General features: G+C 36.7%; 2 long non-coding RNA genes across 2 annotated transcripts in view; both read right to left on the bottom strand.

The window, feature by feature from the left end:
* The window catches only part of LOC110473832 (uncharacterized), a 45,540-nt gene extending 44,794 nt beyond the window's left edge, over window positions 1-746 (bottom strand). The window contains exon 1 of the long non-coding RNA XR_002465976.2: window positions 707-746. This is a non-coding gene — a long non-coding RNA (uncharacterized LOC110473832). The remainder of the gene's footprint in view (window positions 1-706) is intronic.
* A 15,760-nt stretch (window positions 747-16,506) lies between these two features.
* On the bottom strand, window positions 16,507-20,467 carry LOC110473833 (uncharacterized). The gene is made up of 3 exons (XR_004148356.2): window positions 20,435-20,467; window positions 17,277-17,348; window positions 16,507-16,745 (listed from the first exon to the last, which is right to left on the bottom strand). It is a non-coding gene; the product is annotated as an uncharacterized LOC110473833 (long non-coding RNA).
* Between the last annotated feature and the right edge of the window lie 651 nt (window positions 20,468-21,118).

Here is a 21,118-nt window from a genome sequence, read left to right as displayed (position 1 = left end):
TGCCTGCTCCATTTCATTTTTGCCTTCAAAACCTTTATGTCTCCTATTTTTCACCTAGTACTTAAAAATATGCACATTCGTAAACACATAAATGAAATGATGTTGCTGTGCTCAGCAAGATCAGTGTTTTCTCACTTATGTTTCCTAAAATTTGAGTAATAAAAAATTGCTCCCAAACTGTCAGACAGGAGAGTGTCTGTTTGCCACTGCTTTTTCGAATTGAAAATGCACATCTGGTACATTTGTTTGCCAGCACACGTACAGAAATTAAAATCATGATGTTTTAAAATACGATAAATTTATTTAATTTGTCATGATGCCGTGCCAGCTGTACTTAGTTTTATTTATTTATAACACGTTTCAACTGAATTGCTATTGAAGTTAGTTCTGTGGGAAGACTTTTGAGACGACTAAAAGCTGCCTGTGCAGAACAGCAGTGAGAACTGATGGCTTTAGAGAATTTCCACACAAGGAGCACCCCGGCTTGGCAAAAATGCAACACGTGGCACCCCACCCCACCAGAGAGACAAATTAACTCCTCTGCTGTGGGCTCTGCAATTCCAGGACAAGCATTTCTTTCTCCTAACAGGCACTGCAGCTTCTCCAGCACGTGCCAAACTTCTTTGTGCCACAGCTGGTTTTATACAATCAGTATATTTGAAAATAAAAACAGACAAGCAGACTTTTAAAGAATGGGACAACTCACCTCTTTGCTACACTTTGCAGACTTTAGTCGTTGGTGCAGGGCCAAGAGAACTCCTTGGATGTAAATCACTGCTCCTGAGAGGCTGAAACCTTCTCTCTTAAAGACCAAAACAGGTCCACACAAAGTTCTGATGACATTTTGCAGGCATCTGTCAAGTAGAGGAGCTATATAAAGAAAAAAAGAAAAAGGGAATAAAACCCCCACCAAACAACCAAAAGAAGATGCATTCTTTTGACCCACTGAAATATGCAGCCTCTAACACAGCCTCGGCACCAGAACCAACTCTTAATATCTATTATTTATATCTGACCTGGGTTAAGTCTTGGAAAAGCAACTCCTGCATTTCTAGTGGCCACCATGAAGGACGTATTTATGTGGAGACACCCCCATGAAAGGCTGAGCACACCTGAGTAGCTCTGAAGTGTGCCTAACTAGCTGTCGTGGTGTGCACTGATTGCCTTATCTTCTCATTTATCACAGATGAGTTGGAACCAACCTTGCTGAAACCCACTTGCTTTGTCCTGATAAAATTGCAAGATCCATGTTGTTTCTGTACACAGTTTGCTGTTGAGGGGCTGACATACACCCACAATATTGTAAAATTCATAAAATAGAAACAACGCTCTCAGAAGCTGTTTTAGTATAACCTCCTCTTTGCCACCATGGAAAAACCAACTTGTTGCAAATAAAACTGCTCAGTGTGGCTGGTTAATAGCGAGAAAGATCAAATGAAAAGAGAGATACAATTAATTCATGGCAATGCTCTCAACAAGATCTTTGCCTTGCTGTTCTTAGATTTCAAATAATTGCAAAGGTTGGAAGGATTCTCTCAAAGTGACCTAAATGGCAATATGTGAGATAAATAAGGAATTATTATTTTGGCTTCAGGCATTACTAAGGTGCATGTGCTCTGCATACCTTTCTCTGTAAAATATGCAGACCTTTCTTACACAATAAAATAACATTAAGCAACATTTCAGGGGAGGGAAGGGGAAGGAACACCAAAATCTGTTTTTATGAGCAATATGAAATAAAATGAAATAAATTTGTATAAAACATGCCTGTAAACAATGCAAACAAAATTATATACATAATTCCTCCATCTAGTCAATCTGTGGTCATAAAGATTCACAGTAGCTATGTCAGTATAAATGGTGGATTTACTAGGTACATAAAGACGGACAAAGAATTGCAGATTTTGTCAGACAAAATACCAGAGGAGGCGAATTACACTGCCTGTATTTTATTAGAATAGGAGATGTGTTCCATTTGGGTAGGGCAAATATTGAGCCTCAATAGATGTTCACTCAGCTGTGAGAGCAGAGTGTGAACCAAGGCCTCAGTTAAGGAACTTTCGTATGCAAGTTCTTTAATAACTGAAGACTTTTAGACAAAGAAGGAGCATCTCATATGGTTAAATCTATCTTCAAGGATAAAGAAATAAGTAATCATGCAACAGACTGTATTTTGTCTCTGCTCAAGTCAATGTGTTTTAGGAATTATTTAAGCACATGGTTAAACAAAATTGTGTCTATTTTTTGTGAAAGGCATTGCTGTTTTAAAAATCATGTTAAAGTCCAGGTCTTGTGACTTCCACAATTTTATGATAGGATTTGATAACATAGTCAGTAATTGTATGTATTCTCACATAAACATTCCTGAGAGCTTCCATATAGTGCACTTGTCTTATCTAAAGGGAGACCAGACTTAACAAAATAAGACTGAGGGGTCTCTGAGTAAGTTAATATGCATATTAACCTTCTCTAATGATTATCTTATTTAGTATTAAAGGGCAATACTGCAAGACTTTTTGAAAATACTTTGTCAAAGCAAAGATCCCAAGCCAGAACACACACAACAGACCATTAAATATTTGCATTTAAAACCTGATTTCTCAGCATATGACCATGCAATTGAACATGAGCAAACATTATCTCAAGTTGACAATAAGTGAATTAATAGTTTTCCAGACTATTGTAATAATGCACTTCTCATTCATGGGAGCCAGACATTAAATTAAATAGATTAGGAGAGATAATGAATGAGATTTGACCAGGAACACTAGTAGGGGTGAATTGACTTCAGTGAGCAGCACCAGAATTAAATCTATGTTTCACGTGATGTGGTATGTAATGAGGAGTGGTTATAGTCTTACTCAGTTCAAACAAAATAAAAGGATGAAAATCTGATCCCATTTATGTCTTTGGAAGGTTTACAAATAACTGAAGTGAATGCGGTTTTTATTCAGTGCTTTTTAACTTAGTTACCATAGGATAAACTTCACAGAAATTAAGTGCTGATTTTCTGCCTGTAGACTGAAACAGCTGCGGAAAAATTTTTGTATACTGGCGTTGAATGTTAAATTTAAAACACCAATTATAATACTGACAATAATTTAACTTCACCACAAATAACTTTAACATTTTAATAATTTTAATATTGTAACAATATAATGCAGCAGTGTTGATCCACTTCCTCTGAAGGTGGTGACCTTAGGGACCACAGAGTTCCAAGATCTCCTGGGCTACCTTGGAATTTAAAGATTCAAAGTGTCACCTCTTTCAGACACACCTCAGGAACACTGAGTATCAGACCAAATTAATTTTCTATAAGCAATAATCATTTCCATAAACATCAGCTGACTTTATCCATAATGGTATTTACTTCATTCCACACTCCACCTTATCATTCCCAGATTTATAGTCTCAAAGTGCTTGTATTGCTTCTTTTTCCCCCCATTCTTTTGACTCCCCTTTTTAATAATCAAAATATAAATGGTATTCACTTATTAAGCATTCATTAAAGTACAAAAATGTGTGCCTAGGAAGTTGAAGGAATAAAGGTAGAACACCAGAGCAGTCACTTCAGAAGGGTCTACTTTCATTGAAATATTCCATAACTTTATTTTTCGTGGCGATTCCAGAAGATACTCAAAACAAAAACCCCTTGAAATAAAGAAAAAAAAAAATCACAGTTGTTCAAAAATTCTCCCTATTTTAGGAACATTTATGTTGTTCTTATTTGGAACTGATGTATGCAAGAATAATTTCCAATAAAGTTAGTTACTTCCAGACTTCCACACATTTTGATTTACCTAAAATAAAGAAGGTACTAGTCTGAACTATCATCTTTTAAAAACTGAAGGAGTATCAGTAATGACTTCACAAAGTATCTCCCAACAAAGTGCTTTGGTACTGTGTTTTAAAAAAAAAAAAGCCATCTACCAAGTAAGGTGAAAAGAACATACAGGAAAAATTTCCAAAATATTTGCAAATTTATTGTGAAGTGTTGCACAGTCCATTACAGCTGATCAAAGATTACAAAATGAATAATGAGGCAGGAGCAGGAAAGTCAGTAAGAGCAAGAGAAGGTAAATTTAACCCTTGGAGGAAAGTGCATGAGCTGACTTTCAGGAACAACTCATCACGATGTGTCCTTCAGAAGGTTATAGAGTAAAAAAAGGTAGTTTAAAGTTACGGAGAACACTTTAAGTTATAGCAAAATCCCTTTTCTTTTTAGCTTCCATGCAGAATTTAAAACCCTGCATTAGAACCAAACTTCTTTTTTTCCTCTTTTAATGAGTAATTTTGCCCATTGCAGCAGTCTCATCTGCTGGGGAGTCAGCAATAGATAAAAGGAGAGTACCAAAGGAACTTTGCTCCTCAGCTAAACTGAGCAGGGTTGGTACACCATTATTTTTATTCTCCCACTTATTGATTTATTGACTTCAAATCACATGACAAACATCGAATTTCCTTGAAGAAAATAATTGTTTTACAGTGTAATTTTACACTCCTCTGAAGAAAAGAGATGTGAAATTTTCCCTAAAACAAAACCCAGGGATTTTAAATTGCCACTGTGGCAAACAGAAGATAAAAATCTTGACTTTTTTTTTTTTTCCACTTTGTCTTGTCTTTAGACTTGCTGAAAATTATAAGAGTGAAATGTTTCTCAAATTGAGTGACAGAAAGGATGAAATCTAGTAAGGTATCCACAAAAAGTAAGCAGAATGTTTGTAAAGGAATGGGAAAACCACCATCTGGTAATTTGCCATCATCACCAGTGGACTGCAAAAAGCTAAAAAGCAAATTCTCCAAAATTCAGTTTGTTAACTTTCTTCTTACTAGGACCAACCACCTTATGGGAGCAGAGACATACTTTTTTATGGCATTATTTTTTCTATTTTGCCAAGTTCCTTTCTCCACCAATTTCTCTTAGTAAACAAGGTACCAAATGGCTTTTTTTTTTTTTTAAGCAAATAACAATATCAGGACAACCAGAAATAAATCATCAACGTTTATTTCCATTAGGGGAAACAAAGATCTTTCAATTTGACCAAAATATTAGGAATTATTTTTATACTTTTTAGGGACAAGGCTTTTTTTCCTGAAGGTACTTTGGTACTTTCAATATACCCTATATTCAAATATATAAAGTAGATATTTATCTACTTTTATATATATATATATATATATCACTAAAGGCATAAGATTGAGTTGGTGCTCACAGTGCTTCACATTTCTAATTTTTAGCAACCATGAGTTTTAGCAATACATAGCAACTTCTGATTTTTAGCAGTTCCTTGTCCAGGGCAACTGGCACGCACTGTCCAAATTGTAATTTGCATAGGGAAATGGAATTATGGAGACCATGCATTTTCCTCTGTTCCTTAAATTGCATCGGAGTGTTTTTACTCAAACAAAAACTAATCTAACAGCTGCTGTGTACTTTTGTTTATATGCTATATGTCAAATCCTATTGTCCCCAAGGTACTTATGAGAGATGCTTTAGCAGTCATTTTCTTAAATACTGATGCCTATCCGAATTTGGATTTTTCCACCATTGAGCAGAATGACAAGTACACGATTGCTGTACTTAAAGCAATCTTTCACAGCTGCTTTGCTTTCCCAGTGATCCCATTAAATTGACGGCATATGCCTGTGGGGTCTGCAGTGTTACAATTCTGCTGAACAAGATGTTGATTGTACACTACAAATTCCTACAACACAACTTGGCTTTTTTTGTGGGAACCACTCCTCTGGTCATCTTTCTGTGTAGTTTTTTTTTTTTTTTTTTTTACCTGAGCAAAATCAAATTTAAAGCTTCGTCCACAGCCATGCCCTTTACTGATCACCTGGTTGTGTTAATTGGTTAGAAATGAAAACTCTAACCCTGGGTGGTTAGTAGGTATGAAAACCTACCAAGTCTCCTCAGTTCCTAAAATGAGCATGAGTCATGTCTTTCCTGGACTGAACGAAGTAGCTGTGCATTAAATATGCTGGCACATCTTCTGCTTGAGCAAGTGGACCGAAATGGTGTGAATTGTTAATGCCTTGCTGCTTTGGTTCACGGCTTGTGATTGATCATTTGTAACTATATCTACTCCTTGTTCCATGAAATCAAGTATGGAGTAATGGGTTCATCAGATTTTTGGGTTAAATTGAGAGTGAAGAGGTACTGTGTGTGGAAATAAGAGTTGCCATGTTCGGGGCTGGCCTTGTAACAGCATGGAATCTAAAGGCGATATTCAAAACCACTTCACTCATCACACGCTTACTGATTCTGAATAGGGTCCATTTGCAGGGGACATTTGGGAGTTTTCCAATGCACTTTATGCCTCTTTCTTCACTTCTACCACCCTGCACATTTTTTTTTTTTTTTTAAACTAGAGCAGCTTATAACAGGTCAGAGTAGAAAATTAATAGATTTGAGTAACTTGCTATGTAAAAGTTAAAATAAGGTTTGACTGAAATGAGTGTCCTGCTAATTAATGATGCTACCTAAATATTGTCAGGCCAAAAGAACTTGGCAAATTTTTACTCAGTAGGAAGAGTTACAATCCCATATTTTGTAGAAACCTCTTTTTCCAGGCAGAAAAAGAGAGCTGCACAGCCTTAATTTGCAGTCCTCAGTCCTTTCATGTGCAGGAATGACACACACACTTGCAGACATTACAACACAGCTCATGACTTTGCAAGCAGCAGTGTGTGGGACCACAGTAAATCCAAGCCAACAGCAACCAGAATTGACAACTTGTGATGGCCTGCAGGAGAGTAATCACATGCAGTGTCTCCACAGAACAAGAAAGGTAATGAATGTCAAACTTGCTGCCACACTCACACTGCTCTGTTTGGGCAACAGAAACCTTCCAAGACTCACTGTGCTGCCTCAGCTCCTCTAGGAAAATTCCACCTGTTCAGGATGAAACACAGTAATGCATTTCCCTGTTTTAAAACAACCTATGGAAGTGATTTAATTCCATGTGAATGTTCAACTTGGAATGAATGAATCACTCTGCTCACATGAAACATACATCTAGGCTTTCCATCTGCTCTTGTGCTGAAGTTCAGAGACAAAACTGAAATTTGAACAAGTTTAAGACCAAAAGAGAAACAGGGAGTAACAGCATAACAGCAGGCTGCTTTTGTTCCTCATTTAGGAGTAAAGAGATAAATGGAAGGGAATTAAATGAAAGTGCAGTGGAAAGGGGTGCACTGCACGCACACATCTGTGTGCATATTTGTGATGATTATGACTTCATTAAGACAGAGAGATACAGGAGCTCAATTTCATTTCATCCAACCTGGGGCACACAGGATTCTCCATCTCTCTTTGGTTAGTATTTTTCTTAATGAATGTTAGCATAGCACAAACCAATAGCAATCCACTTCATGTACAAGTTTTGTCATTAAGAGTTTTGGGGAGGCTTCAATCCATGAAATGCTGCAAAAACAGAGGAAGCCATCACAAATGAAGAAGCTGCATCTTTAAACTAATTTTGAAAACATCCTATCTTTTTCTCTCTTTACTCCTTCTGCCTTTATGCAAGCACGTTGCTGAGGTCAAGTTTCTATACCTCAGTACTAAAATAGGCTCTTTTTAAAACCATTTGGATTTAAAATGACTTTGTTGGTTCATATTGGGAAGCTTTCCCATGCTTACACAAGGAGCTGTGCCACAATTGGAAGACATTTATCAAATCCATAAAGTCTTTTACAAAAAACTAATAATTTTCCTGTGTATTTCCTTTTTTAAATGCTCACCAACCTCCAGGTGCTCCTCTCTGTTTTCAAAATATTCAGTCATTTACAGATGCAATTGCAGCAGCCAGTGAAAGGCCAAGACAACTTTCTCAGCTTCAATATGCTCAGAATTCTTGAAAATAGGTCGATCTGACACCTTACTGCAGCTCACCTGGTGATTTCACAGGCTCAGATAATGGCTGAGACTGGGAGGGATTTCCAGAGGTTTTTCTAGCCCAAATCCCTTCTCCAAGAAGGGTCAGGCAAGAGCACATTGGCCAGGGTTTTCTGCAGTGTATTTTGAATGTCCCCAAAAATAAGACTCCAAAACATCTTTGGACAAACTCTTCAGTGTTTGAGCAACCCACAAGTAAACATTTTTTTCCTCTTATGCTTAAGTAGACTTTTCCACACATCAGGTTTTATCCACTGCTTCTTATCCATTCATTGAATTCTACTGGGAAAAATCAGAATGCATGTTCCTTACTCCCTGCCACCCCAGCCTGTACTTGTGGATTGGATTATGACTGTCCAGCTGCCAGCCTTGGCATTTCCTTTCTTGGACTTTATTTAGGCATTCTTTCTCCAGCATTTTTTCTAACATGCAAAAGTTCCTTAAGACTTACAAGAACAACACATATTGCTTAAGTTAAACAGGTATTAAACTAAGTAGAAGCTACTGGAGAAAAATAATCTTCCCAACTCTGACCTCATGTATATGAATTTCATTCAGGCAAAAGAATTACTCCTAATGAACTACAGTTTTAAAAAAACCAAAACACCTATGAAGATATCAGCTTTCAAAACAAACTCCAGATACTATTCTAAAAAATTACTAAATAGCACAGGTGATGTTTTCTGTCCAACCAGATACATGTACTGCCCGGCAGGAGAAAGGAAAGCTTGGTGTCATGACATTTTTTGGTATTTTAATTTACTTAGTCAAGGGAAGGTGCGCTATAATGGAACTTAGTGCAGTTTCAGTGCCCTGCTGGTTACAGTCAGCAGCTACATACTTGCTAGATTAATTAAAGCTTTTTAAATTTTTTTTTATTATTTTATTTTTTCCGGAATGTATCTACTACACTAAGCAGTATAAGTTGGTACATTCAATGTGTCAAAGAAATTCAATAGACTCTGTTGTGCTTTCCAATGGAGAATTTTACAGGTAAGCAGGACTGAGCGCGGAGCATTTGATTTCATTTAAGTGTCAAATTTTAATGAAAAAATGTATAATCTTTCTACTATAATAGATGTGTAATAATGCAGCCTAACATTAGGCTACTAACAACTGCTATAATAATAGAAATATTCTGTATATAATATATAAATTGAAAATGACATTGAAGAGAGAAACTTCATCACACAGAGAAGCAATGAATATGGCAGTGGATTTTATATACAACAATACTGACAGTTCAGTTTCTCTTCAGACAATTTGGGGGAATATTTAGATGAGAATATCATGCTCTTACTAATGACCATTCCCTAAATTCCTTTTAATAACCAAGAAAATATTCATTCGATATCTTTGATGTGAAATTAGCTGTACACTTTGAAATAGCCAGAAAACGCTCATCATTAAGGCAGCCATCTCTCTTCCTAAAATGTGGTCAGGGAATATTATGGAACTGAAATCTGCTTTGCTTCTCTGAAACTGGTAACAAGTAGAAGAGAAAATAGCAGACTGCCTACAAAGACATTTCTTGAGGTGCAAAACCTAAAGAACATAAGACTCCTTTTATTGATTTACAAATGCTACATCTTCCATATATATTTCTCCCATGATAGGAGGATTATTTACAGACAACTCTAAAGTCCACAGATCTTGAATTTATTTATTTAAAGTCTTGTATTAAAAAACTTTGGTGTCCAAAAGAGAGATATTCATGAATAAAGGAAAAAACAGTCATGGGGATATATTTTTCAATGCCTAATTGAGTAGAAGGATATAGGTATTTGCTAAAAGCAACCATTGATAAAAGCTCAGAGAAACAATTTTTAGCCTTCTTAAACAGAGTTGGAATAATGCCTTACTTATAGACCATATATAAGGGCGGAAGTTAAGAAAATTCTTTCCTACAAAAGACACTGAAACCACTGAAAATTTACTAAAACCATGCAAATATTAAAATGCTAGAATAACACAAAACAATAACCTTAACCGAAGTTTATTGACTATTTGCCATTTTCAGTTCAAATTAAGGGCACCAACCCACACAAATTGTTAAAAAAACAGATTAGCTTTTCAGTCTAATGTAGTAAATGGAATGTAGTAATGTAGTAAATTGAATACCTGTCCTACAAACATTGCTTTACCACTTATGATACTGCCAACTATTTCTCCACATACCTCATGTTAGTATCTCACTAGAGAAGCAAGATTCATCCGCAGGGTGCAATTGTCCCAGCTGAGACAGCCACAATACCCAGAGTGCCATCACACAATTTCAGGAAGCTCCAACCCACAGAGTCACACCATGGCACTTGAGGAGGCTGCAGGCTCTGCTCCCCTTGTCCTTCAGCCCAGCCTTTCATCCCCTCCTGTTGATGCACTGCCCCTGTGTGCCTCTGGGCCCTGTGTGCTTGCCCAGCACACCTGGGCACTCCCTGGCTCCTTACCTGCAATTTTATTCACCTGTCCTGCACAGCTGCACCCACTGGGGATGAGGATCAGCCCCAGCACCACTCCCCATCACCACACACTGAGTGCCTACATGCAAGCATATGAAAACTTTAAAAAAAGAAAGATCTTACCACAAATAATAAAAACCTAGTTCTTTAACAACATTGAGAAAATCAAAAAAGCCATAGAATAAGCCCTAAAAATCTAAAAAGAAAACATTTAGCACTAAGAGAACAAATGCCTTGGCAAAGCAATCTGTACTCTAGATAAAATGCAGAACTTATAGCTGCCAATCATTAGATTTCCAGCAATGACTCTAGTAATTTCCAATCTAGCATTCTACATAGGCAAAATTATTTGAAATGTGAGAAATTGCATTCAAATCTAGTCCAGTAATGACTCTAGTCAGTTTCAAGTTCAGCATTCTATATGTGCAAATTTATTAGAAATGCAAGAAATTGCATATTCCAAGTCATCTTGGAGGGGAGGGTATGAAGGTAGTTGCAGGTCTTGTGAAATGTTTTGTGTCTTTTACCAAATGAAATAACATGAACTAAAAAAAATAAAATTTAATATTTTTTTATTTAATTTTTTTAAAAATTAAAATTTTAAAAAACAAAAACTTAAATGCTTGTGAAAAATGAATCTACATCTCAGATGCTGTACACACACATGCAGCAGAAAGATCTTCTTCAAAGACTTTATAAGACATAAAAATCTAATCAAATCAAATCTGATTGTTTAGTCACACAGAAAGATGACTGTGTTGTGCAAAATTGTTTATGTGTAGTCATTGACCATGGATAATCATGGAAGAAAACCAATATAATGGAGCAATGTTTTAGAACTTTGTCACTTCAGGAAGAGGTTCCCTAGCAGTGGGAAGTGTGTGGCCTACAACTGAATTAAACTGGTTTCTGAAGAGAAAGGGGGGCTTGGTTTTCCCTATTATTTTTTTTTCTGGCAGTATGTTTTGACTTGAGAATGCCTGCTTTGAATAAACTTACCATGCTAAACTCTAGAAAGGTCATAATTTATTAATTTAACTTCTGATTCCAATTAAACATACAAATGATTCTCATTCATTTACATGTTTAATCCTAATAGCTTTTAATAAAAATTTATTTTTAATTTTTAACTCTGCCAGCAAAGATAGAAGTTCACCTTTAGAAAACTTTAGAATAACATCATAATGTTTCGGCCCATTGTGTATCATCGCAACAGCAACACCACAAGCCATTTCTTGTGCCCACAGCAAAATTTTAAGTTATGTTTACTGTCCATGCCCAATCGTTCTGGTTTTTCCTTGTCATACATTACAGCTAGTGTTCTAGAGAGAATCCTCCCACTACTGAGATTTTATGCTGAACCAGGTTTTCAGCTTGAACAACATAAAGTCATATACCTCAGTCAATTTAAAACTTGCATTTCTTGATAGCATTATTTTAAATACTATTTTCTTGCTACACTCACTTCAAAATAATTGATTATTGAATATTTAGCTTACCTCCCTCCAGCTTATACAGAAATCACAATACTTGAGCATATATACAATAGCTGTTTTATATTGTGCAATACTATTCAGCCAATGCAAAATTATGAAGGAGATGAATCATCACAGTAGAAGTTGTGTGATTAAAGCAGAAACTGTCACTAAAGTGATGCTGCTGAAATTACCTGTCATTCTTTGAAAGAAAGTCTAAGAAAGACAGTGTACAAGTTACTTTTTGATGACAGAAATGGCAATACTTTGACCAGGAGAAATTCGTTGTTCACAGAGCTGTTGAAAACAAGAGGTAAGAGGAAAATACTAATGACATTATTCAGCCATCATTTCTGTTTCAGGTCAGGCAGGGGAATATCCTGAGCTGTCTTTTTCAAGGTGCTCATAGACACCACAGAGAAGAAAAATACTACAAATCTTGCAAATTTTCAAAGGAAGTCATCCAGTTTCAAAAAGCCCACATTTATCTGCAATAAAAGATGATTAGTTGTGAAAAATGCATCTCCTGCCTCAGCAGAATGCACATCCCACAACTGGCACTGCACACCAAACTTAGCAGAGATGCTCCCTGTCCAAAGAGATCCAATTTAAAATAAGACAAAGAGAATACACCATCAATTAAATTTTAGGGTTATTTTCTTTTTTTCTTTTTTTTTTTCCATTTTAACTGTAGTTACAGTATCTTCAATGCAGTTCTAAAACAATCATGGAACTCTTGAAGGTGCTGAACATCACCCAAGCTAAGTTCCATATATTCCCCTCCATTTACCCATTTCTGCACTTATTTGCCATATTTAGGCCCAAATGCCATGTTTCTTACTCAGCATCCCCTTCTTTACAAGAGAGAATAGAAGATGGGAAAATATACAAATATATTACAATTTCTGACAATGGGGTCAAGGTCCTCCAACAGCTTCAGTTTCCAATCCTTTACAACAAAAAGTTCCTTACTTTTCTATACAATTGCCCAACTGAAAATTAATATCTAAAATAGATTTGGGAGAATCAGGTTCAGGATTAAAATGAACATATGCTTCAGTTTCCAATCCTTTACAAAAAAAAGTTCCTTACTTTTCTATACAATTGCCCAACTGAAAATTACTATCTAAAATAGATTTGGGAGAATCAGGTTCAGGATTAAAATGAACATATGCTTCAGTTTCCAATCCTTTACAAAAAAAAGTTCCTTGCTTTTCTATACAGTTGCCCAACTGAAAATTACTAAAATAGATTTGGGAGAATCAGGTTCAGGAGTAAAATGAACATTATTTTAGGCATTTTCTGGACTTTGGTGAGACAGAAAAAAAAATGTTTCATACACTTATTTTCAAATATAAAACTAATCAGAAAAAAATATGTATTGTCTATGTATCCAACTCTATATTGTGTCCATTTATAACTATATATCATCTCTTATTTCAAATTTTATAAACATACTTAACATGCAATTTTAATTGTATAAGGATAGGCATTTTCAGCATGAAAATTCCTTGTGGATTGGAATTCTGAATCTAACTCTTTGCTATAGATCAGTGTACTGATTGCTTTGTGGTGGGTGTGGAGTTGACTAAGTAGAGATGGGAGGAAGGCTGTGGAGCTTGTACAGCCTGGTAAATGTGCTTTTTTGAGAATGGAAACAGAAAGAGTAATTGTTCAGTGTGTCTTTTTCCCCATTCCTTCAGTGATACAGATCTAGAAGTGAAGTGAGAAAGTCATCCCTTTTTTCAGGGTTTCAGAACACAGAGAATCAAACATCCTTCAGCCTGCAAAGAAGTATTTACTGACAAAGAAGAAACGAGCACACTTCACACAATAGCAACAATCTGCTGAGCATTTGCCTGTTTTACATTGAAAACCCTCACATTTTAATAGTTTCTTTTAAATCATGCTAAGTCAATGACACTGCCAAGGGAAGGAATAAAGTTTCAAATAACAAATAATATTTGCATTAAGGGGAAAGAAAATGCTCTGCCTATGATACATTGGTGATTTGACTGCATCATAACCGGTGTTGTTCCAGATTAGGGCAGTGTGCTAGGAAACTATCAACATATGCACCATATGCACCATATGCTGCCTTTATTCTCCCACTTTTTATTAGACATCTACTTCAAGACAGGATGTTGGACTATGTGAAAGTCTAGTCTGATACAGTACTGTGATTTTTATGGTAATTTGGCTTTTCCCAGCAAGAAATAATTTTTCTTTTTTAATCACTTGACTGGTTTAAAAATTGATTAAGGTTTAAAAATATTTCTGTTTTATAATTATTTTGCATTAATGCCTGTGACACCAATTTGCAGTTTATTTTAAATATGCTGACTTTTCATTATGGTTTAACCCCAGCCAACAATCCAGCCCCAGGCAGCTGCTCACTGGACCCCAGCAGCGGAACAGGGGAGAAAATGGAAAGGGTTGAAGCCAGAATATTCATCGGGTGAGATAAGGACAGTTTAATAGGGAAAGCAAAAGCCACACACACAGAAGGAAAGGAAAAAATGGAATTAATTCCCTGCTTCCCATGGGCAGGCAGGAGTTCAGCCTTCTCCAGGAGAGCAGGGTCCCATCACAGGTAAGGTTTGGGAAGACAAATGCCACCACTCCAAATGGTCCCCTTTTCCTCCTTCTTCCTTCTTGTCCCCACTTTATACACTGAGCATGATGCCACATGGCCTGGAATGTCCCTTTGGTCAGCTGGGGTCACCTGTCCTGGCTGTGTCCCCTCCCTCCCTCCCAGGCACCCCCAGCTCCCTCACAGTGGAGCTCACAAAAAGCAGAGAAGCCTTGGCTCTGTGCAGCAGCAACAACAAAAACATCTCTGTGTGACCAGCCCTGTGCTCAGCACAAATCCAAACACAGCCCCACACCAGCCACTGCACAGAAAATGAACTCTACCCCTACTCTCTACCAAACCAGCACACCATGACTTGCACAGAACACACAACTGTCCCTTTGCCCCCAGTTCTTCTTCCTCCCACAAAGCAGAACATACATGCCAGAACTTTCCAGCAGTTTTTGTCTTGCAGACTCATTTGTTTCTTTCGACTCCCCTGCAACCTCTTTTCTTGTACTGTGTGCAGTAGATCAGTCTCCAGAAACTATTCCAGATTAAAATTGATGACTTCAGCTGGTTTATTTTTGTCATATATCATCATCACTGAATGATGGAGCAGAATCCTTGCACTGGCCAGGGAGCTGCAGAATTCCTACAATGCCAGGGCACAAGTGGTGGAAACTTCTTTTAGCAACAGTGCCCTGATTTGGAACACACTCCAAACTAGTCTGAGTCACTTTTGGCCTGTCACTGTTGGGCATCCACAGCTCCCTGCCCAGCCACCCTTTACAGGCAGCCCACACATCTCTGAGGAGTCATGGATATCACTTTCATAATTAATGTTCTAGGTCAAGGCATTTCAGAGGAAAAGAAAGAAAAAAGGATTGATTAGCAGTTTTTTCTGGGATGTTCAGAAATTACTGCTGATCTTTTTTGTGCTCCAGTGTACAGACAAGTTTGGTCTGTGTTTGATTATCCTCATCATATTGAAGGAATTGTGGATGTTCTAGTTAGACAAGAGGTTGTAAGAACATTTTCTGCTGAAGAATTATTATTCACATTTGAATGCAGTATCTTGACATCTATTAGCACCAATATTGATGGCAAAACACTCAATTTATATTCAAAATATGGGATGATCTCTATCAAAGGCAATATCAGAAAACTGACAGAGAAATGACTTTCCGTTAACTGTGCCAGATGTAGTTATATAGTTCTCCTGGGTATTATTTTAGTGGGTGAAAACTATAGTGAATAAATAGAACAGTTCAGTTGGAAGGGATCTACAATTATTGTATTGTCCTACAATCTTAAAAAAAAACCCCAAACCTGGATGACATAATTCAGGAGGGACTGAATACTAATATTCCAGGCATTCAAAATTCCTTATGTGTAGTGCAAATTGTTGCAAAGGATTCCATGTTGTTACCCACTCTAGGTTTGAAAAGCACTTAAAATTTATTTTTTAAAACTTTTTTCAAACATATCACACAATAATAACAGGCATGAGGTAGCATAAAGCATATGTGCTGTACTTGTTTTGGGACAAGTACAAAGGCCCTTCTAGACTTACCTGAAAACAAAGACAGCATGTAAATTCTTCTAAAACCTACTAAAGTGCTTAGAAAGTGTTAAAATGCTCTATATAGGAAAAAAATACTCTTGTATATAGAACTTCTGGATATGGTTATAGTGTTGTGTCTTTTAAGACAAGCATTTTAACTACTGAATATTTATAATATCCAACCAAATCAAAATTGACTATATTTGCATACACATATAACCCTCACCTCAGGTAATATTAGAAATTATCTTTCTTGGCTATAAATCTTCAGATTACATGCTATTAATTAGCACACAGAGAAGCAGAAGAAGGAATAGGCAAAGAAAGGCAGGTTAAATAGCAAGGGGATTTCAGAAAAGAGGGAGCAGGGAAATAAAATTTCCCTTATATAACCTGAACTTAATGTAATCCCTGCTTTATTGAATTCCAAGGCTTTATAATTTAAGGGATGTTATTCTTGCTTTTCTTAAATCATAACCTATAACTAAACAAAAGCAATGCAAGTGCAGTAACAATGAATGTACTTTCGAGATTATTTATTCAAATATGCTAATTAACAAAGGTTACCTTTTCAATTTGATTTTGTAGAGCAGCATTCTCATAGTTACCATGCCCTGTACAGTTCTTAAACACTAAAATTCTAACAGAGGTGCTCTCAGTAATTTTCTACACATAGATGACAATGACAGGTTTGGTTTTTCTTTTGCTTGACACCACTATGAAGAACCATTCACTGTCCGAGATACTTTCTTCACCAATGACAGATGGTCTGAAAGAAAAAAAAAAAAAAAAAAGTGAATATTTGGCTTCAAAACTGAAAACAGACACATCATGCTCCCCTTTCTCTACTACCTTAAAAATACCCACTGGCCTGTCTCCACTTAGATGCTGGTATTTTCTGAAATAGTACCACCAGCTTCCTCCTAACCGTGACATAAGCTGTAGCAAGCTGTCTGCAGTGATAGCCTGCATAAATCATCGCTCCTGAAGGGAACAGATGTTCAGGGTATGAAAGAGTAATACCACAATTTAGTCATAATTAAAATTCACCTTAGCATGCCTCTATCAGTGAGCAGAGAGGAACATTTCACTTCTCACCTACAAAAATGAAATGCCTCTCATTTCTTCTGCTTCAGAAAAATTAAGTCTGAACCTTTTGTACATTGTTTGGGTTCCACCTCTGACACCGCATCGTATAAATGACATTTTTATTTCATTTCAATTCTTAGTTTTCTTCCTTCCCCAAACACTAGGAAATTACCTCTAAATGGCGTACTGCCACTGCACAAAATGTACTTACAGTTAAACCTTCAAAGGAAATTGTTGCACATTGCATGCAGAAATACAATCAGTATCCAGCTATGGATCAGACCTGTGCCAATAAACACAATCATTGGACCGATAACAACTCACTCTGAGCTGGATATATTTAAAAACTTAGGGGCTGAAGGCCTTTAAAAATTATTCCTTAACCTAAGATCACTAAAATCAGTGGGAGTTAGAGGATTAACTCAGGAAAATTTGAACCTTAGCCTTGTAACTGCCATTAACATTAATGGAATGTGTCTATACACATAATTTTGAAAATGCAAGCTTCATACTGCTGTCATTACACTTGGATTACATTAGATGCATGACAGTTCTTTTGAAAAAATGGTTTCAATTTATAGACCTTTATATCATGAGGCTACATTATTATAAAATATAAAGGATGTGTTGATTTTATTACTAAATGTCTCTAAATCCACTAAAGTAAAAATGGCTGAGCCTTTCGTAGCACTTTAAAATTCTAAGACAAAAAAATTAATCTTCTAATCAGCATTGATACTGGCAATGAATTTGAAGAAATAAAATACCAGCCCTGTCATTAAACCATGGTTTAGTTTCCCAATTAAATCTTTAGTGACTGTTCATGGATTAGATCCTTAGTGAATGTAAATTAGGCAATTTTATTGAATTCAGTACAGCTGAATTTAACTTATGAGGACTGAGAATATGAATTGATAAATTATTAATCCAGTAAGGGTTTTGTAGTAAAACTTACCTCTCAACAGGAAAGGGAATTTCAAATTTTCACTTGAACAACTGTGGTTTGTTTTGTTCCATGGGGATGTATCTACAGCAGGTCAAGCAAAGACTGCAATTTTTAGGTAAGGGACCCAAAGCTTCCACTTAATGTACTTTGATTCATATCAGAGAACAGTTCCAAAGCATGCAAACAGATATCATTTGGATAAATTAAAGCAATGGATGTGATCCAAAGCCTCTGCATGGTTCCACAGTACAGACTGGAAATAGCTCAGGGTATTGTCTTTTAAAACATGTATAGTGTGGGCGTTGAGATCCTCTGTACAAACAACTGCTTCCTTCCACACATTTGTTTTCCTGTTGTTTACAACTTGGTAACATAGATGTAGCTCTATTTTTCTGCTCTCTTTTCCAGAGCCCTTCCAGTTTCTTGTAGAATTTAGGAATTTTGCCTTATCTCCACTTTTTAAACAGAACAAATCTGCTCCTGCAGTTATCAGGAAATTATTCTATGGTTGCTGTGAAATTTGGCATGTACATTTGGTATGGACTTGTTAAAATCTTCTGCTAAAATCCTACACATTGCCACCCATTCCAGCATCAAATGACTTTGCTGACACTGGCTGCACTGGGGAGTCTCAAGCTCACACGGTATAGGTAAAACTGCCAGGTAGGATACAGACAGGTGAAGATCACTCTTTTATCTGCCACAGCATAATTTCAATTATTATTGTTAGCTACAGATAAATGGAGAAATGCTAGATCAGGAAATGCAGAAGTGACGTTAACAATTCCATGTATTTGGAACAGTCATTATTAAAGAATTGGGAAAAATTTGTTATTATTGATTTATTATTCATTGAGAAAGCATGAAAGTTTTAGTAAATAAATTTTAGAAGTGGGACTCCTGAAAAATTGTAGGGGTTTGAAATAATCTCCTCTCTACAAGGATTTGGATGACAACATGGATGAGAACCACTTATTCATATATTAAAGTTCCTTTTACTTCATGAACAACAAGATTTTGACGATGTTTTTTTATGGTCATTTTTTCTGTTAATAACCCTTGTTTGTGTGGAAAGATAAACTTGTTTGACTGTATAAGACACTGTCCACTCAGCTTATAGAATGGCTTGACTAACTCCTGGTCCTGCCATCAATGCAGGTTTCAGGCCACATGAGACTGCAGCAATAGGGGGGATGCATTCCAGAATTCAGGATGTATTTAATTAATGATGTATTTCATTACGTATTTCAGAATTCTCATTAAGAACAACACATCTTGAATCACACCTTCCTTTGACTTGTCCATTAATTCCTCTTCTGGCCATAAGAATATAGTGATCTTGTAATAATGAGGGGGTTGCAAGACCAGTTTAATTAATGGGGAAAAATATGTCTACTAACATTGGAAAATAGATCTCAAAATCTCAACAGCTGTGAGTAAAAGATGGACTGACTATCATTTGTAAGTTTTTGAATTAGCATATTTTCAGACAAGTTTCAGGAAGGGCCTAAGCCTGGGAAGAGAAGGCTCTGATTTGCATTCCCAAATCTAGTCTAAGTCTGCATCATGATCTAGTTTGGTGGGGTGTTAATTTATTTCATTTTTGGATGAATATTAAGTGTTATTTGCCATATAATCAAGCATTTCAAGTCGTTTGTTACACAAGGGTAAAAGGATGCTCTCAGTTTAGGTGTGCCACCCTAAGAAAAGGTTTCCACCTGAGCAGCATGGTGCTTGGAAAAGAAGCAGCAGCTGATCCAGATTATAATGGAAGATGACATAAGGTGAAACTTAGAGATCATTTGGCATTGAATGATAAGAGCCAGTAGATGCCTAAAGGCAAATTTAGGGAGATTACAGCTGCCTAAACCAAAGAATGTGATAAAGAAAAATTTTGTCCATCCTTTAAGGTCATGCTCACAGTATCCCTCAAGGCTGAGACTTGTTCTGAAGGTCAAGCTTGTCTGTATTACACAGGATAAGCCTGCTAGCATGATTCAAGAACAACAGGAATAAACCCTCCAGGAATCTGCATGGCCAAAAATGTGAAGCATGACTTTTATTCCCAGCCTTGAATGAACAAGATGTCCATGAGACTGATATGTGGAAGAAGTTTATTCATGGTAATCAATACACTTCTGCCACTTCAGAGTGGCACGGACATAAAATCAAGTACCTGAGTATCTTTGTCTTCCCTTATTTTCAAACAGAAATTATTCTTGCCACCTAAAATTGTCTGTACATTGACACTTCTGTGCATCATGATCCTGTCTGGTTTGATTATTCAGCAGCTGCCAGTCTTTTGGGGCTCACAAGCCAGGAACCTCCAAAGCAAAACTCCTTCAATGATATACACTAAATACAAAGACAAACAGTGATAGCACTTGTCACAAAGAAAATCAGCATTTACATTTAAAAATTACCTGAAGAGTCATGGTAAAGTCTCATTTATAGAGTGGCCAAGTGTTTCTATTTCCTGGGCAGAGGGGCATCAGATTCTATAACCTTCTCATTCTGACAGCTCCAGCTTTCACAATTCCTAGGACGGTGCCCACAGTCTCCAGTTTGCAGAGTGCTCTGATATCTCTCTCCTGTTGCTATTGGTCTGTACTGCAATGACAAATTATCAGGGGAAGAGAGAGAGGAAGGAAGGGAAAGAAAAAGGAAGGGAAAGAAAAAGGAAAGAAAAAGGCAAAGGCAAAAGCAGGGAAAGGAGAAAGGGGAAAGGGGAAAGGGGAAAGGGGAAAGGGGAAAGGGGAAAGGGGAAAGGGGAAAGGGGAAAGGCATGGGAATCTGACTTTACAGACCATTGACAATAAAGAACTTGGTTTGGTACTAGGGTAAGGATTTTAAGGATTTTGTAACCCCAGGCTTCCATAATGTCCAAACAAGGTGTTTAATCAGAGGCATCAAATCTCATTTGTGACAAGGATAAGTAACAGAAATAGAGCAAACATGGACAATGGAAAGACTGACAGGGTTTTTAGGGAGAGATAGTATCCTATAACTAACAACTACAAAAAAAAAAAAAAAAAATCCAAAAATCAAACCAGGGAAGCTGTTTGGCATATAAGTCCTTCTTGCATTGGTTACTTAGTTCATCTACA

Source organism: Lonchura striata, chromosome 6 (assembly GCF_046129695.1).
Source record: "Lonchura striata isolate bLonStr1 chromosome 6, bLonStr1.mat, whole genome shotgun sequence".
Lineage (NCBI taxonomy): Eukaryota > Metazoa > Chordata > Aves > Passeriformes > Estrildidae > Lonchura > Lonchura striata.
Note: the sequence above shows the minus strand (reverse complement) of the source record. Positions and strands in the feature narration are given on the sequence as shown.